Genomic DNA, 13802 nt, shown 5'->3' on the forward strand with positions numbered 1-13802 from the left:
CTAAAATGGAAACTACAAAATTATTTACAGTGAAACAAGCTTAAGCTTGAGAAGCAGTCATGTGAGAAATAACACTGAAAATAATGGTTAGCAGAAAAACTATGTGACCTAAATTATAATTTCAAATATTTCTAAATGAGAAAGTTTTGGATAACTCAGACAACTGCAACCACTGAAAATGCTAACTTTCTAATGACAATGACTGTATGCAAATGATCTAATTACAAACATCAACACACAATGCCTTGTTGAAAAACAGGGGGAAACATTTTGAGCAGCTTAGGAAGAAGAAAAAATTACACTTCGAAAATATTACTATGCATATGGAATAATGAGGCCTCATAAATAAATGCTGCATCTTATTTACTGAAATTTTGCTGTTTGATTCAGATGTTAATTTCATGCTGCATTAAATGAATAGCACATAAGCCCCCTTTTCTTTAAATGCTCACATCAGCTTCAAAATTATAGTTTAATACATTTTTTGAATTAATCTTACAAAGCACTAAATTTAAATTTGCAAGCTGTGCTGATCTAGAATTTTAAAGAGTTCTGGTAGTGGAAACGAAAAGAGACAGGAACAGATAATAGACATAGGATGCCCTACCCATGCCAACAGGACCTCCTGATGACAGAATAGCTGGGTACACCACCACTTGAAATTGTACATAAATGGATCTGAAGAGCAATGACTAATAAGTTAAACATCTGTTAAACGTAAGTGAAATATTTTCAGTAATTATTGATACATTTTAGTATTCCATAGATCGAGTTTAGTCAACATTCTATTTCAGTAATTTCAGGAGTACCCATACTTCTGGCACACACAGACCAGAAAATAAAAATCAAAAATAAAAGTTATTCAGTTAGATAAACCTAGAAACTCTTTTTTTTCCTAAGGTGACATTTGAAAAATGTGCAATATGTCTTCTGTCTGTGAAGGTCTGAAGTATCCAGTCACACTGCAAGAATACCCTGTTGTATGTCAAAACCATAAAGACATTCGTCCCACTGTAGTCAAACCTAGCACTTCAAAATGTTTGGAAAGAAAGAGTAGGGGAAAAAAAAAGGTTAAAAAAAAGGTAAAAAATCCTGCAGCTAAGGCTACAAAATATGGCTGCTGCAACAGGTGAAGTGTTTTGCAAGATTAGCAGCCTGCCATAAAATCCTTCTTTGTAAGGGAGCAAACCACAACACGACAGTAGATAAACTCCATTACAGTGAATTTAAGTACATGTAACCATGTAGACAGAATAAGCCAAACATCTGCCCGTGTTTTTTTCCATACTTTGTTGATGTTGCTATCATCTGGACACATTATCCACATGGCCCCTGAAACCATGTATTGCAGTTTCCATCAAATGGTATTACACCTGCTGAAGAGGGCAGAACTGATCGACTACAGCTTCTCCTGCTGTTGAGCTCAGCCAACAAGCTGTTTCTGAATCCTGCTCATGTTTTGGTAAACTGAGCCAAATTGATTTTGTTTGCAAACTGATATTTTTCTAAACTACTTTTCAAATTATTTTTTTTAAGCTTTTTTTTTTAAAGTTGTTTTTCAAAGTTATATTGTGCCTTACTGCTGCATGGTTCAAAACTTCAACTAAAATCAGTATGAGGTTAATAACAAAAATCACAATAAAAATTAATTCCTTTATATATCAAAAAAATATTGTGTCATGCACAAAGATATTCTGAAACAATACAGACAGTGCTGCCGAACAGTAATGACTGGGCCTCTCATTCCCAGAAAAACTTTCAATCCCTCCACAATGCTTGTATTTAATTTTTTTCCAAATTCCCTTTCAAATGTACTGATTTTTAGATGGAAGAGCATGTTTGAGTTTTTTTTAATAAACCTACTCTGCTATTCAGAAAAATCAATCATAAAATGCCAAGTCCCAATCCTGACTGTCTCAAATCTGCATCTGACATCTCCCTCCAAATAACTAAATGGATAATTATTCTTTCAAAGCGTGCCATGAATATTAAAAATAAAATTTTAAAGGAAGAAAAGACAGCAAACCACACAAGGAGGTTGTGCAAGAGCTTGGATAATGCACCTACATCCAAATAGGAATTTCACTGATTTTATGGACAGCTGTTTTACAAGAGCCAGTACTAATCAAAACTTAGGTTCTGTCTCTTTCCTGTTTTAAAAATGTTAAAAGATGACATCAGGAGGCCTATGCACAATAAAAGCCTAATCCTACGGCATTTTAGATTTTGCCTAAGTAGATATCCAGAGCCTATCTGGAGGTCACAGCCAACCAGGCAGTTTCTTTATCTGCTCTATCCTGCAGCTATGCCACAGACACCCCTACTGTACAACTTCCTAACCCAAGGCTGTTATTTCCAGAAACAAGTGTCCAAACACCGCCTTTACATTTATCCAAGATTTTTTTCATTTTAAGGCATTACAACACAGATGCTAAAGAACTAAAAATAATAACAGGAAAACAGTTGAGATTATTGCTGCCAGACGTTCTGGGTTGAAGCCCCTGAACACGGTACAGAAGGACACAGTGTAAAGAGATACTGACAGACAAACAATGTCATAGATTTTGAGTATGCAAACCCATGACTGATAGCAGAGCACTAACTAATCATAGGATTCAATAATATCCAAAATCTTAAAATAAACAAAATAGCAAATAAATCACATTTTGCTTGGAAAAAGAAAACCAGAAATATGCAAAACCCACTTTAATCTTCATGCATATAAAGACAAAATAAAGTATTGTTCAGATGGATGCAGGTGCTATTTGTACATGCATTCTTATTTAGGAGTAAATGAGTCCACTTGTATCTACTGCTGCATTTACCACTGCCATATATGCAATTTCAAAGCATTTCAATAATTCTCAGAATTTCATTATAAAATAATTTCAGACACATAATTCCTAATGAAAAACACAACAACTGGTTCAATATATAATACCAGACAAGAAAATTACACCCCTAACTCAGAGAAGTCTTCAAGAACGTGGCAAGACCCATACATAACCCATTAGTACAGGATGGCAGGAGACAACAGAGAGCAAAAGTTTGGGAGAAGAAAGTGGTGCAGCACTGCTGCAATCACTGCTGTACTTGTTTACTCCCAAGTGCACCAATTATTCCAGGGGCAAAAAGCAAAGAGAAGGTAATGGCAAAGAACACGTTCTGTTGCAGACGTCACAGGAGACACCCTCAGAGCCCGGAGACCCAAAGGAAGTAAGGCCATCCTGCAGCCTGCCGGAACAGACAACCCGAGATCTCCTCAGCCGTCACAGATCAGCCACGGAAACTCCTTTAAGCACATAAACACTTAACCCAAATCTGATTGTACCATTACCTGGCTCCCAGAAACACTGGCTGCTTAGCACACTAACCTAACTGGTAAAGGTGCTTCTGCATTTGAATCTCTAGAAAAGCACAGAAATGCAAACTCAAGACAGGGACTTCAAGATTTTTCAGCTCAGATGTTGCCAGCTTACTAGCCTGGAACCTGACCATCCAGGTAGTAACAGAAAAACAACTTTTTAAAAAAATCAAGTTGCAATGTGAGGGACTGTCCTCCACTTGTGAGCACTTGAAAATGATGGGCAGCTGCTTTGTAACTTTCTTGTCTATATATCATAGCAAAGGCTTACACTCCAAAGTATGTAGAATTTTGCTATTATTTAAAACAGTAAGCATATTATCCTATAAAAGAGCTCCACTTCTCTCTTCGTGTTACCAGTGCAGGAACATGGATGACAAAGGAGCCACAGCTAAATTTATTCCCTCTACTTTTCCTGAAACATCACCAAGCACGTTCACAAGGCTGAAATGCCTTGTGTCTTTCCAGATGGCAAGGCTATAAATGTAATATCATGTACTTGAAGGAGGCTGCTGGTGTTTCCAGAATATTAGTTCAGGTAACATTTTCTGCAAAGAGATAAATTCACAAGTGTAATGCACATACTCTGGAGCAATGCTATTGTGTCTGTGTGCAAGTCACCACCAACACATGAAGAAATTGGCGACGTTTTAAAAAAAGAAAAATTCTGTCTCAATAGGCTAAGAAGAGACTCTAAAGATACAAGTGTCAAGAAGCTGTTATCACCAGAGTTTATCCATTAAAGGAAATCCTGGAACTTTTAAGGATTGTTTTCAGGTAATCCAGCACATAGTGTATTGCCACAGTCCACAGGTAACAAATGAACTTTGCCCATTCCATTTGGGCATAACCCAGTCCTGAGATGCCCATGGGGACATTGCAAAGGTGCTCTGGGTCTCATTCAACATGTGATGGTCTGTAAACCTTTCTGATTTCATCTGTCCTTGAAAATGCCTATACATTTCATTGCACCGTTAAAATAAAAGCAGCCTTTTTTCTTTGGTTGCAAAAACCAATATGTCAGCTAAACGTCCAAATGAAAAACATCACCACCACCTTTTAAGACTTTATTTTTTGTTTCCCCCTTCCCCTTACCTGCCTCCCTGAAGCTGTGACCTAGTGTTAGCTCTTCAGCACAAAACCACAGCTACCAAGAAAATGAAGTTCTGGCTTCTATCAACTCCATGAACTGAACCAAGGAGCATGTGTCTGATTTACAACAAGTTCTCATTATACAAAATTTGAGCCAGACAGCTCATATGATACTAGAAGCAACTTATCTATGATGTGCTGCATAGGTTCATTATGATAATTTAACACTAATTTAAAAATATACTTTACTATTAAACACAGTGAAAATAACAGATTGTCAAACTAAAAGATCCTCTGAAAATAACAGTTGTTAGGACTAATGTTGTGTGAAACACCACTCTTCAAAGACAGGCAACTTGTGCAAAGGGCACTGAGAGAGTATAGAGATGCACATTCCAGGTAAAGTTCCTATTTAAATACAGAGCTGATTTGGATATGGCTAATTTTGATAACATTCTTCATATAATTTAGCACTGTACGTGTATGTACATGGGCTTTAAAACAACTGCAGAAGCTTAAAGAGGGGCAATGGCACTTGAAAGACCCCATGTATAGGTATACTTAAAAACATAGTTAAGTAACTTTTTTTTTTGTGGTAAATATTTATTAGAAACATATCACATGTGTTACATAGTGTACCCAGAGCAATAACAACATTACAGTTGAAAAGTGAACAAAGTCATTATTTCATCTATGAAACAAAGTTTAAGACACAGTCGTAAAAAAAACACAGACCAAAAAAAAACCAAAAAACCCACAACAAAAGAACAGCAAACAAAATAAACCCAAAGACCAACACCAAAAACCCCAAACCCAAAACAAACAAACAAACAAAACCAAAACCCCAAATCAAACCCAAACCATGGATTGCCAACACATCACAAGAGCAGTAATGGGAGAATGGAGGTATAACGTAACCTCCTCAAAATCTGATGCAAGTAATTTATATGACAAAAATGACTGAGAAATTTATACACTCCATTATGTTACTTCTGAAAGAAAATTCTCCACCTCTGTAACTACAATTTCAATACATTTAATAGTTTGGTACTGAATACACAATCTCTGTTATCTGTGATGAAAATCACAAACCACTGCTGGACCAGAGTATATATAGCCTTACAGTGAACTGAGGCAGGAAAAGAATCATGAAGAAGGAAAAATCATTAATTATGGGGTTACTCAATACTCAGTATGGAGTATTAATCTCACACAGGAACAATTATATTAAAATTATTCTAAATTCTTTTCTATACGTTTGTTCAACTCATAGATTTGGGAACACAAGTTATTCATGAAATCCTAGCACCAGCAAATCATTTACTGGAAACTACTTTTTAGGCATCTGTGCTTGGTTAAAATTAAACCCAAAATAATCAGTGTTCAAAACTTTATGAATGTCAAGCACAATTCCAGCGCAATGTCTACCCTTATGACTATTTAGAGAGAACAAATATGGTGAGGATGCTGTAAAATTATTTAGGAAAGCCCAAGGGCTTTTGGAGTTTATGTATAACTTTCTTTCCTCTTTTAATGACATCCTTCTGAGCTCATGATTTCAAATTCAGTTTACACAGAAAAAGCTGGTGACATTTCACCTCCTCCACAGGATATGCCAAGATGTGGTGTAGCTTACTATGGCTGAAGTCACTTAGAGCAGTTGTGCCACAATTTCAGCAAGGGCACAACACAACATACGGATTCTATCAGCTCAGGCAAGTCTTCCATAACTACAAGAGTACCGTAAGGCAACCCAACACAGACCCACCTCCTGATAAGTAAGCCAAGTTCCACTAACTTCAGCAGATCTTGATACCTCATTTTAAAACATGTGAGAACTTCTGGTTTTGACTGAATATCATGAAGTTCATTACAAAAAAAAAGTAGGAGAGGCAGATCAGTAAAAATATTTCTTCTGACTCAACAGCCACAAACTTCCCTCCATAATGGCTCAGAATTTCACATGAGAACTGAGGAGCATCTCTGTCCCCAGCTAATGGCAGGGACTGGGCTGACAGGAGCTTTTTTGAAGGACTTTACCCATGTGATTGAGCATCAATTAGGTGGGAATTATTTAAAAAGAGTCATAGCTCAGCAGTATAGAGCTGTGCACACATAATGGCTTTGAATGCCACAGAAAGGCAGACAATGAAAAACAACAGAGCCACTGTGCAGACTGAGGTGGAAAAAAGGAGCACAGACCAAGGACGAAGATGAGAACCCGCTCCTCACAGAAAGCTGTCATGGAGCCATTTGCACGCTTGACTCTCAATGTGAAATTTGACTATTCAATTTTTTATCATATAAAAAACCAACTGAGAGAGTCAATTGGGGAGCCAAAAGAAATCCAACTTGAAATCCAGTCAGGGCAGACAGGTAGCACTGTAACCTTTAAAAAAAAAAGAAGGAAGAAAATTGCAAAACTGTTTATTGGGATTTGGAGGGGTTTGTTTGTTTGTTTAAAATCTCTATTATCCTTCTATTTTAATTCTTTGTCTTTATCTATTCTCAATTAACCATCTCTTGCATTAGAAGAATGTTCTAGGTTTTCTAAGTTAGTTTCCAGTAACAGGCTGACTTTTCCATTGCTTGAAGGCCATCTTATAACAACTAACGGTTTCAACACTCTAAAAGATAAAAGCGTGATTAGAAGGTTCATGCTAAACTGGGCTCAGCAATAAGATACTGACCCTTCTGAAGATGGCCATTAAATTAATTGCAAAAAAACCCCTACAAGTTTGTAATATTACCTCTTCACTTTTATATTGTTTTCTACATTTTAGCATTTTAGTCAACAACATTGTTCTGATAGTAATGATGATGCAGCCATTTTAATCCTCTGTGCAAGAGATTTGTATCAAGTTTTGGGAGAAAAGCAAACTCAAATTTATTAAAGTTCAGATTTACTACAAATTCCAACTGTGCAGTGGGTTCACAAAATAGAAATGAGCAACTGGACAACCGAGGCTGTAGAAGAGATGCTGTTACTCATTTACAGCCTGCTGGGCCATCCAGTAGGCTGAACAAGCAGCGTGCCCTTTTCCCATCATGGCAACCGGCATCACCTTCGAGCCACCGTGCATGCAAACATCACAAGGAATGGGCATCAGTTCCAGGTGAAACAGCCCTGAGCATAATGCCAGAACGAGAGCCCGGACATACTAGAAAGCAAAGGCATCTTCTGCCCTCAGCTTCCACACTGACTGCTTGGCACCAAGCCACATGTAGATATCCTTACACAACAGTTGTACAAAGCTAAGAGAATCGCAGTAATCAGTATTTATTTATTACACAATCAAAATATCTTAAACACACGGCGCACACTTGCTCAGTAATAATACTATTTAAAAGAACTCGAGTTTACTTTAAAAAAAACCAAAAGCAACAAACAAACAAACAAACAAACACGGAAAAAAGGAAAGGAAAAAAAAAAACCAGTATTCATCACTACCAGGAAAACCAATGCCAGAACTAGGAAAAAAAAAACCCAGAAACATGATGACATCTGAGAGCTTGCTGATCATCAAACAATTTCATGTAATTGCTCAACAATTCAAAAAGATGTTTCTCTGCCTATAGTTTTAGAAGAAACTATCAGTAAATGCTTATTGCAGTTTCAATAGACTTTTACAGAATTCGTTGGCACAGAATAGAGAGGTGTCCCAAGTCTTAGCTTCTCTGACAACTGCTAAAACTGAAAGAGTAATTTGCCTTCAACATGATTCATTCCACTGAGAATCAAACTTTTGGATCTGGTCTTAACAAGAATTACAGATAATTGTGATAATTCCTTGGCAACATCCTAAATGTATAAGCATTTTTCCTGATTCCCAAGTTCTGATTTGCTCCACTGTGCTGTGATAAAAGGAAGGACTTTTGCTGAGTAACTTGGCTGTGCACACTGTTATTAGAAAATGTTAGACATAGGGTGTATCAAGTAGAGTCTTCCTTCAACTGACTGACAATGCAGTTGTGCTTCCACCTACTTTTTCTTCCAGATCCTTAAAATTGAACATTTTTGTGGCATTCAACACTGACAGAGATGTTTTTCATGTGTTCATAGCTGGGAGGACAAAGTTCCTGCTTTAATTTGCAGGTTAGCTTTTTCAAAAGCCAATTACTAGAATGAGCATTCTGAGAATGCCATACAAAGGCCTTGATCTCTGGCAGAAAGAATTCATAATAGCGTGAACCCCATGCTAAGGGTCTTCTGAAAGGATCTCTCTGGATCTTAAAATTATATAGTTAAATTTGACATTAAAATTTCTACAATGTCATTATCTACTAAAAGAAAGCAAGCAAGCAAGCTCCCCCACAAACAATAACCTCTTTCATATACAAATTTCAATGTAGGGATATTAGCTTCCCTCAAATGCATTATATACTCTGCCATCTGAATGACCTGCTCAGTCAACATTTTGAATCTAGTCCATGCTGACAGATCAAGGCTTTCCATTTTCTGTAACCTCTGCCTCTCACTGTAAGTTAAAGCAAGTATGTAGTTATTTAAAACAGATATGTCCAGTTTGTATACATGCATACACACAAATGCAGTGCATCAGCATCATGGACCCAGGCATGCAAGGATGCTTAAAACACGCAGAGAAAGTGTATCATGGTACAAAGAAGTATGTTAAGAAGTTCTAAGTTAGTAGGTTATTAGGATGAACCTTTACCAATGGCAGAAAGCTGGTTTATCACATCTGTCTGTCACTTCAGCAACTAAAACACTAACTATGGGTATTTTTCAAAAAAAAAAAAAAATTAAATTATACCTTCTGCTTACAATTATCTTAATGAAGGAATGCTTAAGCTACTGAACATTAGTAGCTAGTATACAAACAACTCTTACCTGTATAATAAAATCACCAAAGTAATTCTGACTTTGCCTTGGACTTCCAAAAAGCAAGATGTACACATATGGTTGAATTAGCTCAGTTACTCAGAAATCAGTGGAGTAATTCCAAAGATGGATTTGGCCCATTATCTACCTGCACAGCACAAATGAATAATGCAAATGTGTATGCAAAGGACCATGAAGTATCTCAGCTTAGCAGTGCATTTAAAATGTATCACTAACTTTCAGCTTCTTGAAATATTTATCAGCCACAGGAGGTTCCACTGAGAGCACACTCTAGTAGGAACTTCACTGAATTTTTATTTCTGCACCTGATTTAGAGGACTTTAGAAAAGGAGACTGGAATTAACTGCTGTAACAACTTCACATACTGCTCTGACACCACAGGCTTCAGGAGCACTTCATGAGTGTTTCTAAGTCACTTTAATGTTCTTCCCCCAGCTGAGACCAACTGGGGCCTTTGTGCAGCACATCCTATTAGGGAGAGGAAGAAGGTACCCAGTTTCTGCACACGACTTCAGAAGCCACTAAAATTAAACTGTCTGCAATTAGAAAGCTACTGAAAGAATCCACAGTAAATGAGCATGCTTTATGACACCACAATCAACTGAAAAATATCACAGAAAAAGTTAAGCAGTCTCACTAAAATCAGTCTAGTGGTACAAACTAGTTAAAATGACTAGTTGGATCAAGTGGGAAAAAGCTTGGATCAATTGCACACAGCACTTAAACTACTGAGTACCCGTTAAATGTTAAATTTGTTTTACTGAACTTTTTTTTAAATAAAATTTGATCTTGAAGTAATTACAGTAGTTTTGTTTGTCTAATAAAGATAGGAACATCCAAAGAAAGATTTTTTTTTAAAGATGAATACTCTAGATTACCAGAAGAAAAAAAAAAAACGGAAAAACAAACAAACCAAACCCAAACCAGAGAACACCCCTGCATTTAGCTTAACATTGAGTAGTTATTCCATTTTGGCCTAGAAAACCTTTCCTACTTTAACTGATAAAAACTAACTATATCAGAAAGAGATTCCTTCAACATCATGTATTCCAGTCCTTACGGACTTAGGGAGGATACATGTTTACTCCTTAAATCTCACAAATGCAGTCACCTAGTAAACAGTATTACTCCACATTGAGAAATTCCTGCAGTGTTTTGAGTCCGTAAAAATACATAAAAACAATATGCTCTAAGAACTCTTTTTAAATTGTTGGTAAAAAGTACTAGACATAAGGAAGGGTGGTTTGTTTTTACATTTTATGTATTTCACTTATTCAGCCAAAAGATCAAACTATTGAACCGTTACCTTAACAAGTATACAGATCTGTGTCACAGAAGGCTGTCGGGAGTTTTTCCACACAACTGACTTCCACATGAAATTCATTTATTAAATCCTTTGAACAGTCAGTCACATTTCCCTGGGACTTGGGCAGCACCAGACGAAACTTGCAGGTCATAAACATGCATTATTTTTACTGTCTGCAATGAATTTCAAATTAGCTGATGCATCTAAAACAAAAAATCTACCCGAAAAGCTCAGCAAAGTCTGAAAGGCTGAATATAATTATGAAAAATGCAAATCCTGTTCTCACCTGCTTAAGACTATAATTTGAAAAGAGAGATATCACTACAGTTGAGTATATTGTATTTTACTGAGAACATCTAGGGTGAAAGCACAAAGCAACAGGTCTGCAAACTCAAAAGCATGCATCTACAGCAATGCATTTTTGCACACGGAAGATCGGCTGGTCGAATTATCTTAACTCACTAGAGTTACTTAAAACTTTGCTTTAGACGGGTCACACCAAGAAATAACCGCGGTCAAATCAAGTTTTGCTGAATAAGAACAGGAGGCATTTGTGGGAAAAAAGATACTGAAGAGCAACATTTACTTTCTCGCCTTTACTGTGAATTCTAAAATGTGGCCAATTATGCTACCCACTTGCTCTTGGGCAAGAGACTTACAGCATTTTGAAGTCGAAAAACATCCGTAAGACATTCAAAAGTGACGTTTTAAGACAAGTCATCAAGTCATAAACCTTTCCACGAAAGCTCCCATTCCATCTCACACAAGCGATCCATCTTTAAGGCTTTACCTTTTGTCGCCCTCTTGTAAGTTAACCTCCTGAATCAGTTCAGCTGCGCTCTTGGAAGCCTCCTCAGCGCCGAGCCGACTTTCCCTCCTCTCCGGAGCGGCGGCTCAAGCAGCTCTACTCTTTTTTTTTTTTTTTTTTTTTTTTTCCCGCTCCCTCTCCTTTTAACACTCACAAGAAGGCACTTGCGAGCAGCAGCGGCCGCGGCCGGCCGTTCCAGTGGCGGGCACAGAGCGCGGCCGACAACAACAGGGACCGCGCCGCCTGCGCTGAGGCGGGCGGGGGCCGGGGGCGCGGCCGGGCCGGGCAGCGGCGGCAGCTGCGGCCCGGGGCAGCGCGGGCGGGCGGGCCGGGGGAGGCGCTCGGCGGGCACAAAGGGCTCCATGGCAACGGCGGGGCGAGCCCCCGGCACCGCCCGAGCCGCCCCCCGCCGCAGCGGCGGCCACAGCGGCTCGGGGAGGCAGCCCTCGGCGACACGGGGCAGGGGGCCCGGCGGAGGCTGCAGCCCCTGGCCCTGCCGCTGGCCCAGACACACGTCTTCAGCGTTTTTTTTTCCCCGCCACCAGAGTGCAGCTCAATGTTCACACACAGGTATAGTCATTTAGGTTTTCTAGTTGAGGGAAGTCGATAAGCAAATTGTGGGCAAAAAGTGAGCAAATTGGAGGGCAGTGCAATCACCAACCCTGCAAAGTTTAACAAGGGAAAGTGCCGGATTCTGCAGGTGGGACGGGGCAACCCTGCGTGTATGGACAGACTGCGGGACCAGAGGCTGGAAATCAGCGCCACGAAAAGGGCCCTGGGGGCCCTGGTCCATGGCAAGTTGAGCATGAGCCAGCAGTGCCCTGGCAGCCAGGAGGGCCAACCCTGTCTGGGGGCATCAGGGACAGCATGGCCAGGCGGGCACGGGAGGGGATTGTCCTGCTCTGCTCTGAGCTGGGGCAGCCTCACCTCCAGTGCTGGGGCAGGTTTGGGTGCCACAGTATAAAAAAGACATTGAGCTTTTAGAGAATATCTAAAGGAGAGCCATAAGGATGGTGAGGGGCATTGAGGGGAAGCTGCATGAGGAGTGTATGAGGTCACTTGGTGTGTTTGGCCTGGAGGAAACTGAGGGGAGATCTCACTGAAGTCACAATTTGCTTATGAGGGGAGGCAGAGGGGCAGACACTGATCTCTGCTCTGTGATGACCAGTGACAGGACCCAAAGGAACGACATGAAGCTGTGTCAGAGGTTTAGGCTGGATATCAGAATAAGGTTTTTTCACCCAGAGGGCTCTTGGGCACTGGAACAGGCTCCCCAGGGAAGTGTTCACAGCACAAGCCTGACAGAGTTCAAGACGCATTTGGACAATGCTCTCAGGCACACTGTGCGATGTCCTGGAGCCGTCCTGTGCAGGGACAGGGGTTGGTGTTCCTTGTAGGTCCTATCAACACAGATATTCTGTGCATAGCATAACTTCACACTGAATGAATGTAACTCCACATCAGAGTCTTAGAGGTCTCATCAGTCTCTTACAATACAAAACATTACATTTTGGGGCATATATTCCTCTTCTAACTTTTCTTTTAAACTTCTGCTTTGCACATTGTATGACCTGAAGCCGTCAAACTTTAAAATACACAGTCATCTAGAAAATAAAACTTACTTACACTTGAATTTTTAGACGTGTGCAAAGCAATAAGTAGCAAGGTCACAAGCTAAGGGATAAGTGCTTGGCCCAAGCTCTGCTGGGGACAATCCCGAGTCTCCAGAGCACATTGCTAGGAACAAATCTATGTCCAGCATTCCTGCTCCTGAATGCCACACGACTTTGTAAGCACCCTGCAGTCTGAGAGCTCTTGGGTCAAGGCTCAAACTGCCAAAGGTAGAAATGAAACCGAGTCAACATTCATGACAAATTTATACAACCCCAGGCAAGACCCAACACCAGGCAAGGTGTAATTATGCCCATAAAAGATTGGTGATGGTTTCTGGCATGGTGCAAATGTTAAAGTGGTTCAATTATTCTGCTGAAGTCAAAAAGATTTAATTTGTTCCGGAGAATTTCTTGCTAAACTGCCTTATTCAGTACACACATTTCCATTGGTCAACACCTCTGATGTGAATGCTGGTGGAAAACAACTGTTCCATTATTTTATATACAAAGATCCTGTCAGGCAAAATAGCCTTCCCTTTCACATACTAAGCTTCATACTCAAATCCTGTGAATAAACTGTCAGCTTAGACTCCAAAATGAGCCCTTCTCGAGGTTTTTAATGTAATTTTAATGCCCATTTTAGTTTTAAAATAATTCCTTGTGCACAGCCTTTGTTATTTCCTGCCAGTGTTTAGGTAAAAGGTTTCAGGACTGGACTAGAGGCTTGCATTTTAGCCTTTTCTTAAAATTCCATA

The 13802-nt window shown here is 39.4% G+C and overlaps 1 protein-coding gene across 10 annotated transcripts in view; it reads right to left on the reverse strand.

Moving 5' to 3' along the window:
* The window catches only part of CTNND2 (catenin delta 2), a 640487-nt gene that overhangs the window by 405433 nt on the left and 221252 nt on the right, over nt 1-13802 (reverse strand). Inside the window, exon 1 of one of the 10 annotated variants that reach the window (XM_063400078.1) lies at nt 11417-11985. The exons of the other annotated variants lie outside the window; for them this stretch is intronic. The gene's annotated coding sequence lies outside the window, so the exon portion shown is untranslated. Of the gene's footprint in view, nt 1-11416; nt 11986-13802 lie in introns of those variants that run through there. 10 annotated transcript variants of the gene reach the window in all.

The sequence above is a fragment of the Prinia subflava genome, chromosome 1, assembly GCF_021018805.1.
Source record: "Prinia subflava isolate CZ2003 ecotype Zambia chromosome 1, Cam_Psub_1.2, whole genome shotgun sequence".
NCBI classification, from domain to species: Eukaryota; Metazoa; Chordata; class Aves; order Passeriformes; family Cisticolidae; genus Prinia; species Prinia subflava.